Here is a 14,411-nt window from a genome sequence, read left to right as displayed (position 1 = left end):
AAATGTAAAAAAAAAAAAAATCCTAAAGCATGACTTTTTTATTTACATTAAAAATGCTTTTCTGTATATAAACTTAACAAAAAAAGTACACGTTTGTTATAATAAGCGAAAAATGTTTACAAAAGTGATCCAAGATGTATAGAAAAAAAACATGGATTCATTAAAAATGTTCACTTTGTCCTGCAAATAATGCGGCCCCCCTCATTTTTTTTTTCTATATGCGGCCCATACACCCAGCTGAGTTTGAGACCCCTGGTGTAAACCCAGCTTAAGTTTAATACAGCCAAAAAACATAAGAACAGGATAGCCCCAACTGTATTATCTATACCTTACAATGTAATATAATTAGAGATGAGCAAACCCGAGATTCAATGGATGGTGTTCATATCAAACGCAGACTTTACAAAAAAAACAGAGTTCGAGTTTGGAGATTGGGTGCTGTACGTATGCAAACCACTCGTGCGCGCATCACTGTGCTCAGGTATGCTCGGTGCTCAGCCCAGTGCAAGCTGCTTGCAGTGTTTGATCGGCTCGCACTGGGGGTAACAACAGCGTGATCGGATATAGTGGGCACGAAATAAAAAATGGAAACACCCCAGAAGTGATCTGTTTATGGCAAGCTACATGTGGGCGGAGACCCGACCTGCCAAATTAATGATTTACATTGGGTTTCAGATCAAACACAACTGAACTGTATTTAAAGTCTGGCTGAACTTGCCTAACCCATCTTCCACAGGTCTCTCATCTCTAAATATAACATGACGATGATATGTTAGCCAAAGTATTGTTTACATTATTTTTAGTCCCCTCAGAACTAGAGATGAGCGATGTTCGAAGCGCACCGTTCGCCAATTTCAAATTCGAGTTGTTTTGGGCAGTGTTCAAGACGTTCGATGAACTTAAATGATTTGCTTCACGTTCCACCGTTCGAGTTACCATTCGATCACCAAAAGCGTGGCTTTTCACAGTAAGGCTATGTGCGCACGTTGCGTATTTGCATGCGTCCTGCGTCCCCAGCACAATCCCTCTCTCTTTCCTACTCACCGATCAGCTGCACGGCTGTCACACTGCTCCGGCGGCATTTCCTCTTTTGAAAATGGCTGCCGCTCATTATTCAATCTGTTATTCCCTGCTTTCCACGCCCACCGGCGCCCATGATTTGTTGCAGTCAAACAAGCCCCCATGCTGAGTGACAGCTGTGTCACTGCAACCAATCACAGCCGCCGGTGTGCGGGTCTATAGCGTGCCATAAAATAAATAAATAATTAAAAAAAAAACCTGATGTCCCCCCCAATTTTGATACCAGCCAAGATAAAACCACACGGCTGGAGGCTGGTATTCTCAGGATGGGGAGCGCTACGTTATGGGGAGCCCACCACCCTAACAATATCAGCCAGCAGCTGCCTGGAATTGCCGCTTGCATTAGATCGACAGTCCCGGGACTCTATCCGGCTCATCCCGAATTGCCCTGGTGCGGTGGCAATCGGCGTAATAAGGAATTAAATGGCAGCTTATAGCTGCCACTAAGTCCTAGGTTAATCATGGCAGGCGTTTCCCCAAGATACCTTCCATGATTAACCTGTAAGTGAAAATAAATAAACACACACAACGAAAAATTTTTTATTTTGAATAAAAGACAAAAAAACCCCTCATTTACCACTTTATTAATCCCCAAACACCCATCCAGGTCCGAAGTAATCCACACAACGCTTTCAGCTCTGCTACATGAAGCTGACAAGGAGTGCCGTAGAACACGACTGCTCTTTGTCAGCTCCACGCAGCAACTGAAGTGAGCCGCGCTGTCACCGGAGACTTCACTCAGGTTGTGCCTGCGTGTGTGTGGGGATGATGATGTGTGCAGTAGTGCCGGGGTGTGTGCGGTGATGATGATGAGTGCGGCAGTGCCGGGGTGTGTGCGGTGATGATGATGAGTGCAGCAGTGCCGAGGTGTGTGCGGGGATGATGATGAGTGCGGTAGTGTTGGAGTGTGTGCGGTGATGATGATGAGTGCGGTAGTGCCGGAGTGTGTGCGGGGATGATGATGAGCGCGGTAGTGTCGAGGTGTGTGCGGGGATGATGATGGGAGCGGTAGTGCCTGCGTGTCTCTCTCTCTTCTCTCTTTCTTCTCTCTCTCTCTTCTCTCTCTCTCTTCTCCCTCTCCTCTCTCTCTTGTCTCTTTCTTCTCTCTCTTTTCTCTTTCTCCTCTCCCTCTCTTCTCTCTCTCTTCTCTCACTTCTCTCTGTCTCTTCTCTCCTCTCTCTCTCTTTATCTCGCTCTCCTCTCTCTCTCCTCTCTATCCCCTCTCTCTCTTCTCTCTCTCTTCTCTCCTCTCTTCTCTCTCTCTCCTCTCTCTCTTACATAGTTACATAGTTACTTAGGTTGAAAAAAGACCTAGGTCCTTCTAGTTCAACCTTCCTCCACCAGTTCTATATTTGGTCACTAAGTCATTTATAACCAAGAATGTTTTGTGTACTGAGGAAATCATCCAGCCCTTTTTTAAAAGCTGTTATAGTATCTGCCATTACTACCTCTTGTGGTAGGGCATTCCACAGTCTGACTGCTCTAACTGTAAAGAACCCTTTCCTATTTAGCTGTCGGAATCGCTTTTCTTCCACTCGCAGTGAGTGCCCCCTGGTCCTTAGTATTGTCTTTGGAAGAAATAAGTCATGTGCCAGTCCTTTATATTGACCACACATGTATTTATACATACAAATGAGATCTCCTCTGAGACGTCTTTTTTCTAAGCTAAACATATCTAACTTTTTCAACCTGTCATCGTATGGGAAGCCTTCCATTCCTTGTAGTAGTCTAGTTGCCCACCTTTGAATTGACTCTAACTTCAGAATGTCCTTTTAAAAATGTGGAGCCCAAAACTGGATATTCCAGGTGTGGCCTTACAAGTGATTTATAGAGGGGTAACAATATGTTGGTATCACGGGATCTAATCTCTCTTTTTATACACCCTAAAATCTTGTTTGCTTTAGCAGCTGCTGCTTGACATTGAGTGCTGCTGCTCAGCTTATTTGTAATAGGAATACCAAAGTCCTTCTCCTATTCTGTAGTCCCTAGTTTACTTCCATTTAATGTATACGCAGTTATAGGATTACTCCGTCCTAGGTGCACTACTTTACATTTATCAACATCAAATCTCATTTGCCAAGTATCTGCCCATTCTTACATCTTATCCAGATCTTTTTGTAATATTGTACTATCAAGGTCAATTTTTAATATCCTACATAGTTTGGTGTCATCAGCAAAGACTGACACTTTACTATCAATCCCATCCACAAGGTCATTAATAAAGAGATTAAAAAGAATCATTCCTAGCACAGATCCTTGCAGCACCCCACTGCTGACTATAGCCCATTTAGTGAATGTACCATTTATGACTACTCTTTGTTTCCTATCTTTTAGCCAATTCCTTACCCAGTTGCATATAGTTTCCCCTAGTCCTTGCTTCTGGAGCTTTCATATAAGGCTATTATGTGGTACAGTATCAAATGCCTTTGCAAAGTCCAAATAAATCACATCATCTGCATTACCGATATCTAGGTTTGCACTTACCCCCTCATAGAACCCCAACAGGTTGGTTAGACACGACTTATCTTTCATGAATCCATGCTGTCTGTCAGTTATTATATTATTTTTTGCAATATATTTTTGCATGTCATCCCTTAAAATGCCCTAAAAAAGTTTGCATACTACTGATGTCAGGCTTACTGGACGGTAGTTGCCTGGATCTACCCTCTTACCTTTCTTAATATCGGTACCACATCAGCAATCTTCCAATCCTGAGGCACCAACCCTGTTACAAGCGAGTCTAAAAAGATGAGATACAGCGGTCTGTCGATTACGGAGCTCAATTCCCTCAATAATCGTGGATGAATGCCATCTGGCCCTGGGGATTTGTCAATGTTTAATTTATTCAGACGTAGGCGTACTTCTTCTTGTGTTAAATTAATTATATCGGGTGGTGAACTTTGATTTTTCACTTGTTGAATGATCCCTGGTACAGTCAGTTCCTTGGTGAACACAGATGAGAAATGCCTATTTAATATCTCAGTCTTTTGTTTGTCCTCTATAACTAACTTGTTATTATATTTTAAGGGACCAATACTATCCTTTGTTTTCCTTTTGGTATTAATGTATTTATAAAAGATTTTGGGATTTATTTTAATGTCATTGGCGATTTTTGTTTCAGTAGCTAGTTTTGCTTGTTTGATTTCTTTTTTGCATTTCCTATTGATACCTTTATACTTCTGAAATGCTATTTCTGTATTCTGAGCCTTTAAGATTTTAAATGCCCTTTGTTTTTGTTTTATTATACTTTATACAGTCTTATTTATCAATAGTGGTTTCTTTTTATTCCTGGACATTTTATTACCAGAGGGTATAAGTTTTATACATGACTCTAGCAGTATATCCTTAAACCTTCCCCATTTATGTTCAGTATCCCCAGTTATCATGACTTTGTCCCAATCTACACATTTAAGCTCTTCCCTTAATTTGTTGAAATCAGCTTTCCTAAAATTCCAGGTTTTAGCATTTCCCCTTTGAAATGTTCTATTGAATATTACTTTGAAGCTTACCATATTATGATCGCTGGTACCCAAGTGCTCCTGGACCTGTAGATCTGAAATTGTATCCAGTCTATTTGACAGGACCAGATCTTGCAAATTATCTCCCCTCGTCAGTTCATCTACCATCTGAGAGAGGAAATTGTCTTGAATAGTAGATAAGAATTTACAGCTTTTAGCACAACCAGAAGATTCTATGTCCCACTGTATGTCTGGATAGTTGAAATCCCCCATAATAAGAACCCGATTATTATTATTATTAGCTGCCTTTTCAATTTGTTCCAGCATTTCACCCTCTATTTGTTCAGGTATGTTAGGAGGCTTATAGCAAACTCCAATTAGCATTTTTCCATTATTCCCCTCCCCATGTACATTTACCCATACTGACTCTACATTGTTGCAGTTCCCCCCAATGTTATCATTCAACACAGGTTTTAGGTTAGATTTGATAAATATACACACCCCACCACCTTTTTTTGTCTTTCCTGTCCCTCCTAAATGTACTATAACCCTGTATGTTTGTCACCCAGTCATGGCTTTCATCCAGCCAGGTTTCCGTAATGCCCACCACATCATAATCCATGGTTGACATAAGAGTCTCCAATTCATTCATTTTGTTTGCAAGACTTCTTGCATTTGCCAGTAGACATTTAATACTATTAACACCTTTATTACTCCTAGCCTCCCTACGTTCCTTGCATGTCCCATCCCCCCCAATGATTCATTCACCCCTACCGTATCACTGTCTCTATCTGCTCTATCTAGCTCCTTTTTTGCTCCACTACCCTCCCTCCCCCAGATCCTAGTTTAAAAGCTCCTCCATCCGTCTGACCATTTTCTCCCCCAGCACAGCTGCACCTTCCCCATTGAGTTAACCCCGTCCATACCGTAGAGCCTGTAGCTGACTGAGAAATCTGCCCAGTTTTCCATGAACCCGAACCCTTCCTTCCTGCACCAATTTCTAAGCCACATATTTATCTCCCTAAGCTCCCGCTGTCTTTCTAGTGACGCTCGTGGCACCAGCAATATTTCTGAAAACACCACCTTGGAGGTCCTGGACTTCAGCTTCTCTCCTAGTTCCCTGTAATCATTTTAAGGACCTTCCACCTGCCTCTAACTTTGTCATTAGTACCAATGTGCACCATGACCGCTGGGTTTTCCCCAGCCCCACCCAGCAAATCTGTCTATCCGATCCGCAATATGCCGAACCCGAGCACCCGGCAGACAACACACTGTTTGGCATTCACGGTCTCGGCGACAGATGACCCTGTCTGTCCGCCTAATTATAGAGTACCCTACCACCAACATCTGTCTGGGCTTTGCTGCACTCCTATTTCAATCCTTCCTACAGCAGTCGTTTTCCTGGTTGCTAGGAGCAACATCCTGCTGTAGTGACCCTAGTCCTGGCCCTTCATTCCTAATATCAGCCAAACAGGCATATTTACTAGATTGTGCCAGGTCAGGACTAGGCTCCCTGAAACTTTTCCCCCTACCTCTTCTTCTAACTGTTACCCAGCTACCTACCTCTGGGTCCTGATATTCCCCACCTCCACCCTCATCCATATCACTGGCCCCAGCCAGAGAAAGCTCAGTGAGCGCTAAACTCCTCTCCAGGTTTGCAATGCCCCTGAGTGTTGCAAGCTGCTTATTTAGATCAGTTAGCTTGGCTTCCAAATATGTAACGAGCTTGCATCGAGTGCAGAAATATTCACCCTCGAACGGCTGCTCAAGGCATGCATACATATGACAAGATACACATCTGGTAGCATTGTCCATGGAGCACCTATTAAATGGGGATAAACAGTAAAGTAGAAAAACAAAGAAAGAAAAAAAAACAATGGGAAACGTATAAGGATAAATTCAAACTATGTTCTTGTGTCAAACTATGAAATTGTGTTTAAACTATGCCACACTTATCTGCAATCCCCGCACTTTGCTGCAGTACCTCGCACGCTCAGAACCTCGCTTGTTCTGGCTGGTTTATATAGTTCCACAAGGACTACCAGAAGCTGTCAGAAGCTTCTAGAAACAGGTGTGGCTAATACTACTAATTAAATCACAAGACAACTTTTTTATTTTTTGCTTTTTCACGGTATCACAGATAATCACAGACACACAATTCACTAATGAAATTAAACAATTACAGTTATCACCACTATGAAATTGTGTTTAAACTATGCCACACTTATCTGCAATCCCTGCACTTTGCTGCAGTACCTCGCATGTTCTTCTCTCTCTCTCCTCTTTTTCTCTCCTCTCTCTCCTCTCTCTCTCTTCTCTCTCTCTCTTCATTCTCTTCTCTCTCTCCTCTCTCTCTCCTCTCTCTTTCTTCTCTCTCTTCTCTCTCTCTCCTCTCTCTCTTTTGCCTCTCTCTCTTCTCTCTCCTCTCTCTCTCCTTTCTCTCTACTCTCTCTTTTCTCTCTCCTCTCTCTCCTCTCTCTCCTCTCTCTCTCTCCTCTCCTCTCTTCTCTCCCCTCTCTTCTCTCCCCTCTCTCTCTCTTCTCTCTCTCTTCTCTCTCTCTCTCAGACCTAGTGATGATCAGCTGATGCGGTCACCTGACGGAATCAGCTGACACTATAATTCGAGTGGTGAGGCCGGCTTTTTACCGCCCGGCCGGCTAAACTATCAGCTGATGCCGTCGGACAGGAGTCTGCACAGAAATATGTAGGGTTTTTTTTGCATTTTTTTTGCACTGATGCATCAGCTGATTGCATAAAAGCCTTTTATACAATCAGCTGATGTGTCATGTGATTCAGGCCCTTGAACCTGACACATCATTTTATCGCTTTGCCTTCCAGCAAACCGATCAGATGATATTGGATCTGGATTGGACGGCACGGGACCCTTGACCCAGGATTACTGCGGAAGGGGGGTTCTTTATTTCAATAAAGATGGAGTCACTAATTATGTTGTGTTTTATTTCTAATAAAAATATTTTTCTGTGTGTTGTGTTTTTTTATCTGTACTAGAAATTCATGGTGGCCATGTCTAATTTTGGCGTGACACCATGAATTTCGGGCTTAGGGCCAGTTGATAATATACAGCTAGCCCTAACCCCATTATTACCCAGCTAGCCACCCGTCACCAGGGCAGCTGGAAGAGTTGGATACAGCACCAGAAGATGGCGCTTTTATGAAAGCGCCATTTTCTAGGGCGGCTGTGGACTGAAATTCGCAGCGGGAGTGCCCAGAAAGCAGTACACGGAGATGCTCAAACAAGCACCGCGTTCCGGAGACATGCACTGACAGGACCTAGCATGACGTCATAGCCATGTGACCAGTTTTTAGCTAATGAGATAATACACACGTGACTGGTCACATGCTATGACATCACGGAAAGGTCGTATCATCAGTGCTGGTTACCGGGAGGACGCAGCGATGATCAGAAGGCGAAGCGGCGGGAGACAGAGTGCAGGACGCGTCGCAGGACCTGTAAGTATAATGGCAATGTTTATTATTAACTGTATGTGTATATGTATAATGTGTTTGTATGTGTTTGTGTTTGCCTACCATTGTTTTCAATGGGGTTCGAAGGTGTTTGTCGTACGTTCGACAAACACACCCGCTGTTCGCGATCCGAACTGAACTCGAACACTAGAGGGGTGACTCATCTCTACTCAGAACACTTCAGCCTGCAATCATTTGATAGCTATGTACTATATACTGTAATGCCACAATATAGCAATATATAGTAATAATCTTGCTCTCATACCCTGTCTAGTTACAGAGATAGGAAGAAGAGAAGTGCACACACGGAAAGTCCACTACTCTGATTGTTTGCTGGTAGTGATGGGCTAATCCCCCGATGTTCGGTGTTCGGGAGTCTCGCCCAAACGTTTTGTAAAGTTCGAGTTTGGGTTCTGAGATAACGTGAACTTGCGTCCAAACCCCAAACTTGAACTTTACAGTTATGTGATGGGGCTGAGGGAGCTGTAAAATAAAGAATATAGTTAATAATAAACATTGTCATTATACTTACAGGTCCCGTGACGCGTCCTGCAGACTCTGTCTCCCAGTGCTTCTGCTTCCGATCATTACTGTGCCCTCTCGGTGATCAGCACTGACGATAGGACCATCCTTGATGTCATAGCCATGTGACCAGTCATGTGTGAATATTATATTATCTCATTGGCTACAGACTGGTCACATGACTATGACATCATGCAAGGTCCTGCAGTGTCAGTGTCTCGGTACTCGCCGCTACTCGGTGCTCGCCCAAGCATCTCAGTACTTGATATACTCAGCGAGCAACGAATACCGGTGAGATGTTCGGACACATTCTTGGCTCCCCTTCCCTGCTTGTTGGCGCTCTTTACAGAGTCAGCCAACATGCTGGGATTATATGGAGAGAAGGTATGCACACTAGTGACTATGTAAGGGGAATATATGAAAAGCAGAAACTGCTGTGTGAATACTGACATGAAAAATCCAATAGCTATATGTAAGAATGAAAATATGAAAAATGGAATCTGCATTACTGCCATGAACATATGAATAAAGATAAATTTAGCTATTGAATTGATCAATGCAACAGAGCCCCAACACTACGCCAAAGTATTTCTCTACGTTGGGGTCCCTAGCTTGTGTGTGTCCTCTCATGCAGTTAAAAAACTTACCGTGTGTGGAAAGCTGAGACCCAGGCTATATATGCGTATAATGTGGACTGGCAGTAGGTGTGGTGGGGCCCCAACGTAGAGAAATACTTTGGCGTAGTATTGGGGCTCTGTTGTATTGATCAATTCAATAGCTAAATGTCTCTTTATTCATCCGTTCATGGCAGTAATGCAGATTCCATTTTTCATATTTTCATTCTTACATATAGCTAATGGATTTTTCATGTCAGTATTCACATAGCAGTTTCTGCTTTTCATATATTCCCCTTACATATTCACTGGTGTGCATACCTTCTCTCCATATAGTGTAGATATTTTAGGTTTTTGCACCCAGTTCAGACTCAGAATGGTGTTTCAGACATTATTTCTTGATTAACATGCTGGGATTGGCTGCCGCACATTAATGCCACAGCTGGTGAATAGCGGCGCCGAGAATCAGGTGATTGGAGCTCACCATAGCTATAGTAATCTGTTCGTTAGGTTACTATGGCAATGGTGGCAGTGGTGACGTCACCTCTTACCAACCCGCAGCCTCTGCTTGATTACACAGCACGGGGAGCAGAAGCGTCTTCCTTCCCTCCGTGCGGTCTGATGTAGCAGAGCTAGATCGGTTGAAGAAGAAAGAAAACCAGGTTCGTGGAGGGGTTGAGTGGGAGTAATAAAGATGGAGTCCCTAAGTGTGTCTGTGTATTTATTTCTAATAAAGCATTTTTTTTTCTGTGTGATGTATTTTTTTAACCCTTTATTGGAGATTCTTAATGGCTGAGTCAAACTTGGCCTGACATTAAGAATCTCGGGCTGGTAAAATAAAGCTGATATTAACCCTTTATTACGCAGCTTGCCACCCGGCACCAGAGCCACTGGAAGAGTTGGATACAGTGCCAGAAGATGGTGCTTCTATATATACACAGCTCTGGCAAAAATTAAAAGACCACTGCAACATTTTCAGTTTTTCTGGTTTTTCTCTTTACAGATTTATTTTTGAGCTAAATGTAAATTGTTGTTTAATTCTATAAACTACTATTTTCAGAAAAAAAATACATTTTTCGCTTGGAAATTTAGAGACATGTTGTCAGTAATTTATAGAATAAAAGAGCTATTTACAAGACTACATGGCTGTCCCGTACTCTAACAGACAATCACAGACGCCCATTTCTTTTGTTGCGTCTGTGATTGCATGACATGACAGTACTATAAAAATAAATAAATCATTAAAAAAAAGACATAGCGCTCCGCAGTATTTTTTATTCCTAGCGAAGATAAAGCAGACGGCTATGGGCTGCCACCCCTCACTGCCTAGTTAACCTTGGCTGGCAATCAAAATTGGGAAACCCATTACTTTTTTTTTTAATTTAAAACACTAATAAAAACAAATGTGTGGGTTTCACCATATTTTGATCACCAGTCAGGTAAAGCCAGGCAGCTGGGGGCTGGGATTCTTGGCAGCCTGCAGCCGCCCCTGGAAATGGCGAATTGTTTCTTAGCGCCATTTCCAGGCGCGTTACCCGACTCTTCCAGCGGCCCTCGTGCCGGGTGGCTCGCTGGGTAATAAAGGGATTAATACCAGCTTTGTATTTTCAGATGGTACTAAGCTCGAAATTCATGGTGTCACGCCAAATTAGACATTGACACCATGACTTTCTAGGAAACAGTAAAAAAAAAAACCACAACACAGACAAAACATTTTTTATTAGAAATAAAACAAAAAAAAATTAGAGACTCCATCTTTATTATAAAAAAATCCTTAGTCTGACGTAATCCACTGGGACAGCGCTGTCAACTCTGCTTCATCACTGTGCACAGACAGTGTGTATACAGAGTGAGATGCAAAGACACCTATGTCAGCTCTGCTACATCACTCTGTACAGAGCGATGTAGCAGGCTGACAGTGAGGGTATGATTACACCTACGTCTCGCATTGCATCACCCCACTCTCAGGACAGAAGCGACTCAGCTGCATGGATATAAACACAGCTGACCCGCTGCTGTCGGGAGATTATGCGCCGTGATGCGATGCAAAACTCGCATCACGGCGCACCAGGACCTTTGATGACATCATACTCATGTGACCAGTCTGTAGCCAATAAGGTAATACAACATTCACACGTGACTGGTCACATGGATATGATGCCCGGTCATGGCAGGTCCTTTTAGCCAGAGGTGCTTACCGGGTGGCACAGCAATGATCGGACGGATGCGGAAGCAGAAGCGCTGGGAGACAGAGTCTGCAGGATGCGTCGCGGGACCTGTAAGTATATTCATAATGTTTTTTAATAACGTTGAAAAGAGTCTTTATAGGAATATTAACCTAGTACCTGAACAGCACTGCATTATGGTGTTTGGTGAGAAGTGTGTTAAAAATGTATAACTTTGCAATGCCTGAAGGATACTTAAATAAAAAAAAGTGTCCAGTAACTCTATAAAGGTGTTGTCTGGACAAAAAGAAAAGTTTGGAAATATAAAAAATAAGTAAGTGATATTCTCCTGGATCCAGCGGAGGATATTCCGCGGTCTGCACTGACACAGGAAAAGTAGATGTCCCTGTTCCACCAGCAGCAGCACCACTGCGGCCTGTGATTGTCTGGATGGTTACATCTCTTTTTCCTGTGTCAGTGCAGGTAATGAACCTCCTGTGTTGGATCCCGGTTAGTTGTCGGTAGGTGAGAATCCCATAGTTTGTTATTACTATTTATATTTACTATACTTATTTACACCTCCAAGCCCCTGGGGGACTTTTATTTTTGGAAAGAAGGTACTGGGCATTCCCACTGAAATTAAAGATGGATATGATTTAGAAAAACAAAATGACATATCGATCTGTAGTCCAAGAACATTCTCAAACATCCTATAATATGAAAAGAACATAAAAGAATACAGTCAGTAAATCGTAGATTTTTGAGAAGTATAGTATATCATACAGTTCTATACCGCGAAAGCATATGGTCATCAGAAAAATGCCAAGATTAACTTCAAAATATTCTATGTGAATAGATGTAGCATGCGGATAAACATATAAAGTGCATAAAGATGTAATTCAAAAGAGATGTAACATCACTGTAATACTGATTAAATTGGTACCTTTGGCGAAGAAATCCACATTGTAGTTCTTCTGTAACCACCATTTAAAGTTTTCTGCTGATTTAGATTTAAGTGCTCGGGGCTGGACAATGAGACCCAAAATTTTTAGCAATGTTCAGATTTCATGATACTTTGCCTACAGACAAGGCACCAAGTGCTAGAGGCAGCAAAAGAACCCCAAAACATCTTTGATGCTCCACCATATTTGACTGTAGGTACTGTGTTCTTTTGTTTGTAGGCCTCATTCATTTTCGATAAACAGTAGAATGATGTGCTTTACCAAAAAGCTCTATCTTAGTCTCATCTGTCCTCAAGATGCTTTCACTGGAACATTTTAGCTTACTGAAGTACAGTATAGTGAAGTACATTTTGACAAACTGCAGCCTAGCTTTTTATGTCTCGGTGTCAACAGTTACAAGTGAAAAGGTTTTGGTACCATGTTAGCCAGTTGAACAATTATTGAATGTTCTCAGTGAGAACATTCAATAAGGTGTCAACAGTGATCTCCTCCTGGGTCTTCTGCCATAGTGTTTCATTTAATTCAAATGTCAACAGATAGTTTCCTCTGACACTGATGCACCCTCAGCCTACAGGACATCTTGATTTTTTTGGATGGGGCTTGATTAGCCCTGCTTATCCACTATCTGAACTATTCTGCGTTGAAACCTTCCATCAATTTATCACTGCTGTCCACATTCAGGGAGATTAGCCACAGTGCCAACAAGGTTTGTAAACTTCTTGATTATGTTGTGCACCATGGACCAACGACCATCAAGATCTCTGGAGATGGACATGTAAACTCGAGATTGATTATATATTTCAACAATTTTGGTTCTCAAGTCATCAGACATATTTTTCTTCCTATTCAGTTCTCCATGCTAAGTGTGGCATACACAGACACAATGCAAAGATTGAGTTACCTTCTCCCCTTGTTATTTTGTTCCAGGTATGATTTTCATATTGCCCACACCTGCTACTTGCCACAGGTGAGTTTGAATGAGCATCACATACTTGAAACATAGCTATTTACCCACAATTTTGGAAAGGTGGCAACAATTTTGTCCAGCCCATTTTGGGAGTTTTGGTTGAAATTATGTCCAATTTGCTTTTTTTCTCTGTTTTTTTGTGTTGTTCCAATTCACACAAAAGAAAAAAACATATGTATGACAAAACTGTATGTATATGTAAATATAAGTATGTATATGCAAATGTAAAAATCATTTTCTGGGATAAATATTTCATTTTCTGGAACAATTTCAAGGATTCCAACACTTTCAGCCAGCCATGACTATACATACCTTGAAGCTAAAGGGCTCCAATATAAAAAAAAAATGTCTCAATTGTTCCATTTCATTTATCATAGTAGAGTAAACATGTGGTAGAGAGGCTTGTGGGACCCTCATTCTTCAAATATGTTTACAAATTTAAAGAGGTTTAGATTGCTTACCAGTCTTTGGAGCCTGTCCAAGAACCAACAATTGGATTAGAAATATGTCTCTTTTTTTATGTGATAACATTGAATGCATTGGTGCCGAAAGTCAGCCCTAACTTTATAATTGCCTCTATCATGATCATTTTCATGTATTTTTTCTTTATAGGTCAGCAGGGAAACAAAGTCTATTGTTTTCCTGTATTTTATCAGCAGGTTGTAAAAGACATGTTCTGCATACACTAATTAATAAAAGGCATAAAAACCTGTGTATATAAGTCTGAAACAGTTTTTTATACATTAAAGGTAGTGGGTCATAGAATGAATATTCTACTTGGCACTATGTTTACATTATCGCATAAGACCACCCACTTCACTAAATACAGTTCCTTAAATGTTAAATGAAAAAAAAAATCTACATTTTCAATTTTAATTGACTAACTTCTCCTTACTGAATACATTCTACTACTTTTTTACAAAAAAAACTGAATTCCATGTATTATAAAGGGTCATTTATCATGTAAGCTGACTACTGTAATAAAACACCAGTCATTTGTAGTGGTCTGTTTCCTTGAATTTCTTGAAACACTTTTCACGGTTTACATTTCATATTTCTAAACTAGAATATATTCCTGGGGGAAATAATATTCAACCCTTAATACATACTGTACTTTGCACCTCCATTTCTTATTTAAAGTTTAAAAATATGATCCT

The sequence above is a fragment of the Anomaloglossus baeobatrachus genome, chromosome 1 (genome assembly GCF_048569485.1).
Source record: "Anomaloglossus baeobatrachus isolate aAnoBae1 chromosome 1, aAnoBae1.hap1, whole genome shotgun sequence".
NCBI lineage: Eukaryota > Metazoa > Chordata > Amphibia > Anura > Aromobatidae > Anomaloglossus > Anomaloglossus baeobatrachus.
The sequence above is the reverse complement of the archived record's forward strand: the minus strand, read 5'-3'. Positions refer to the sequence as shown.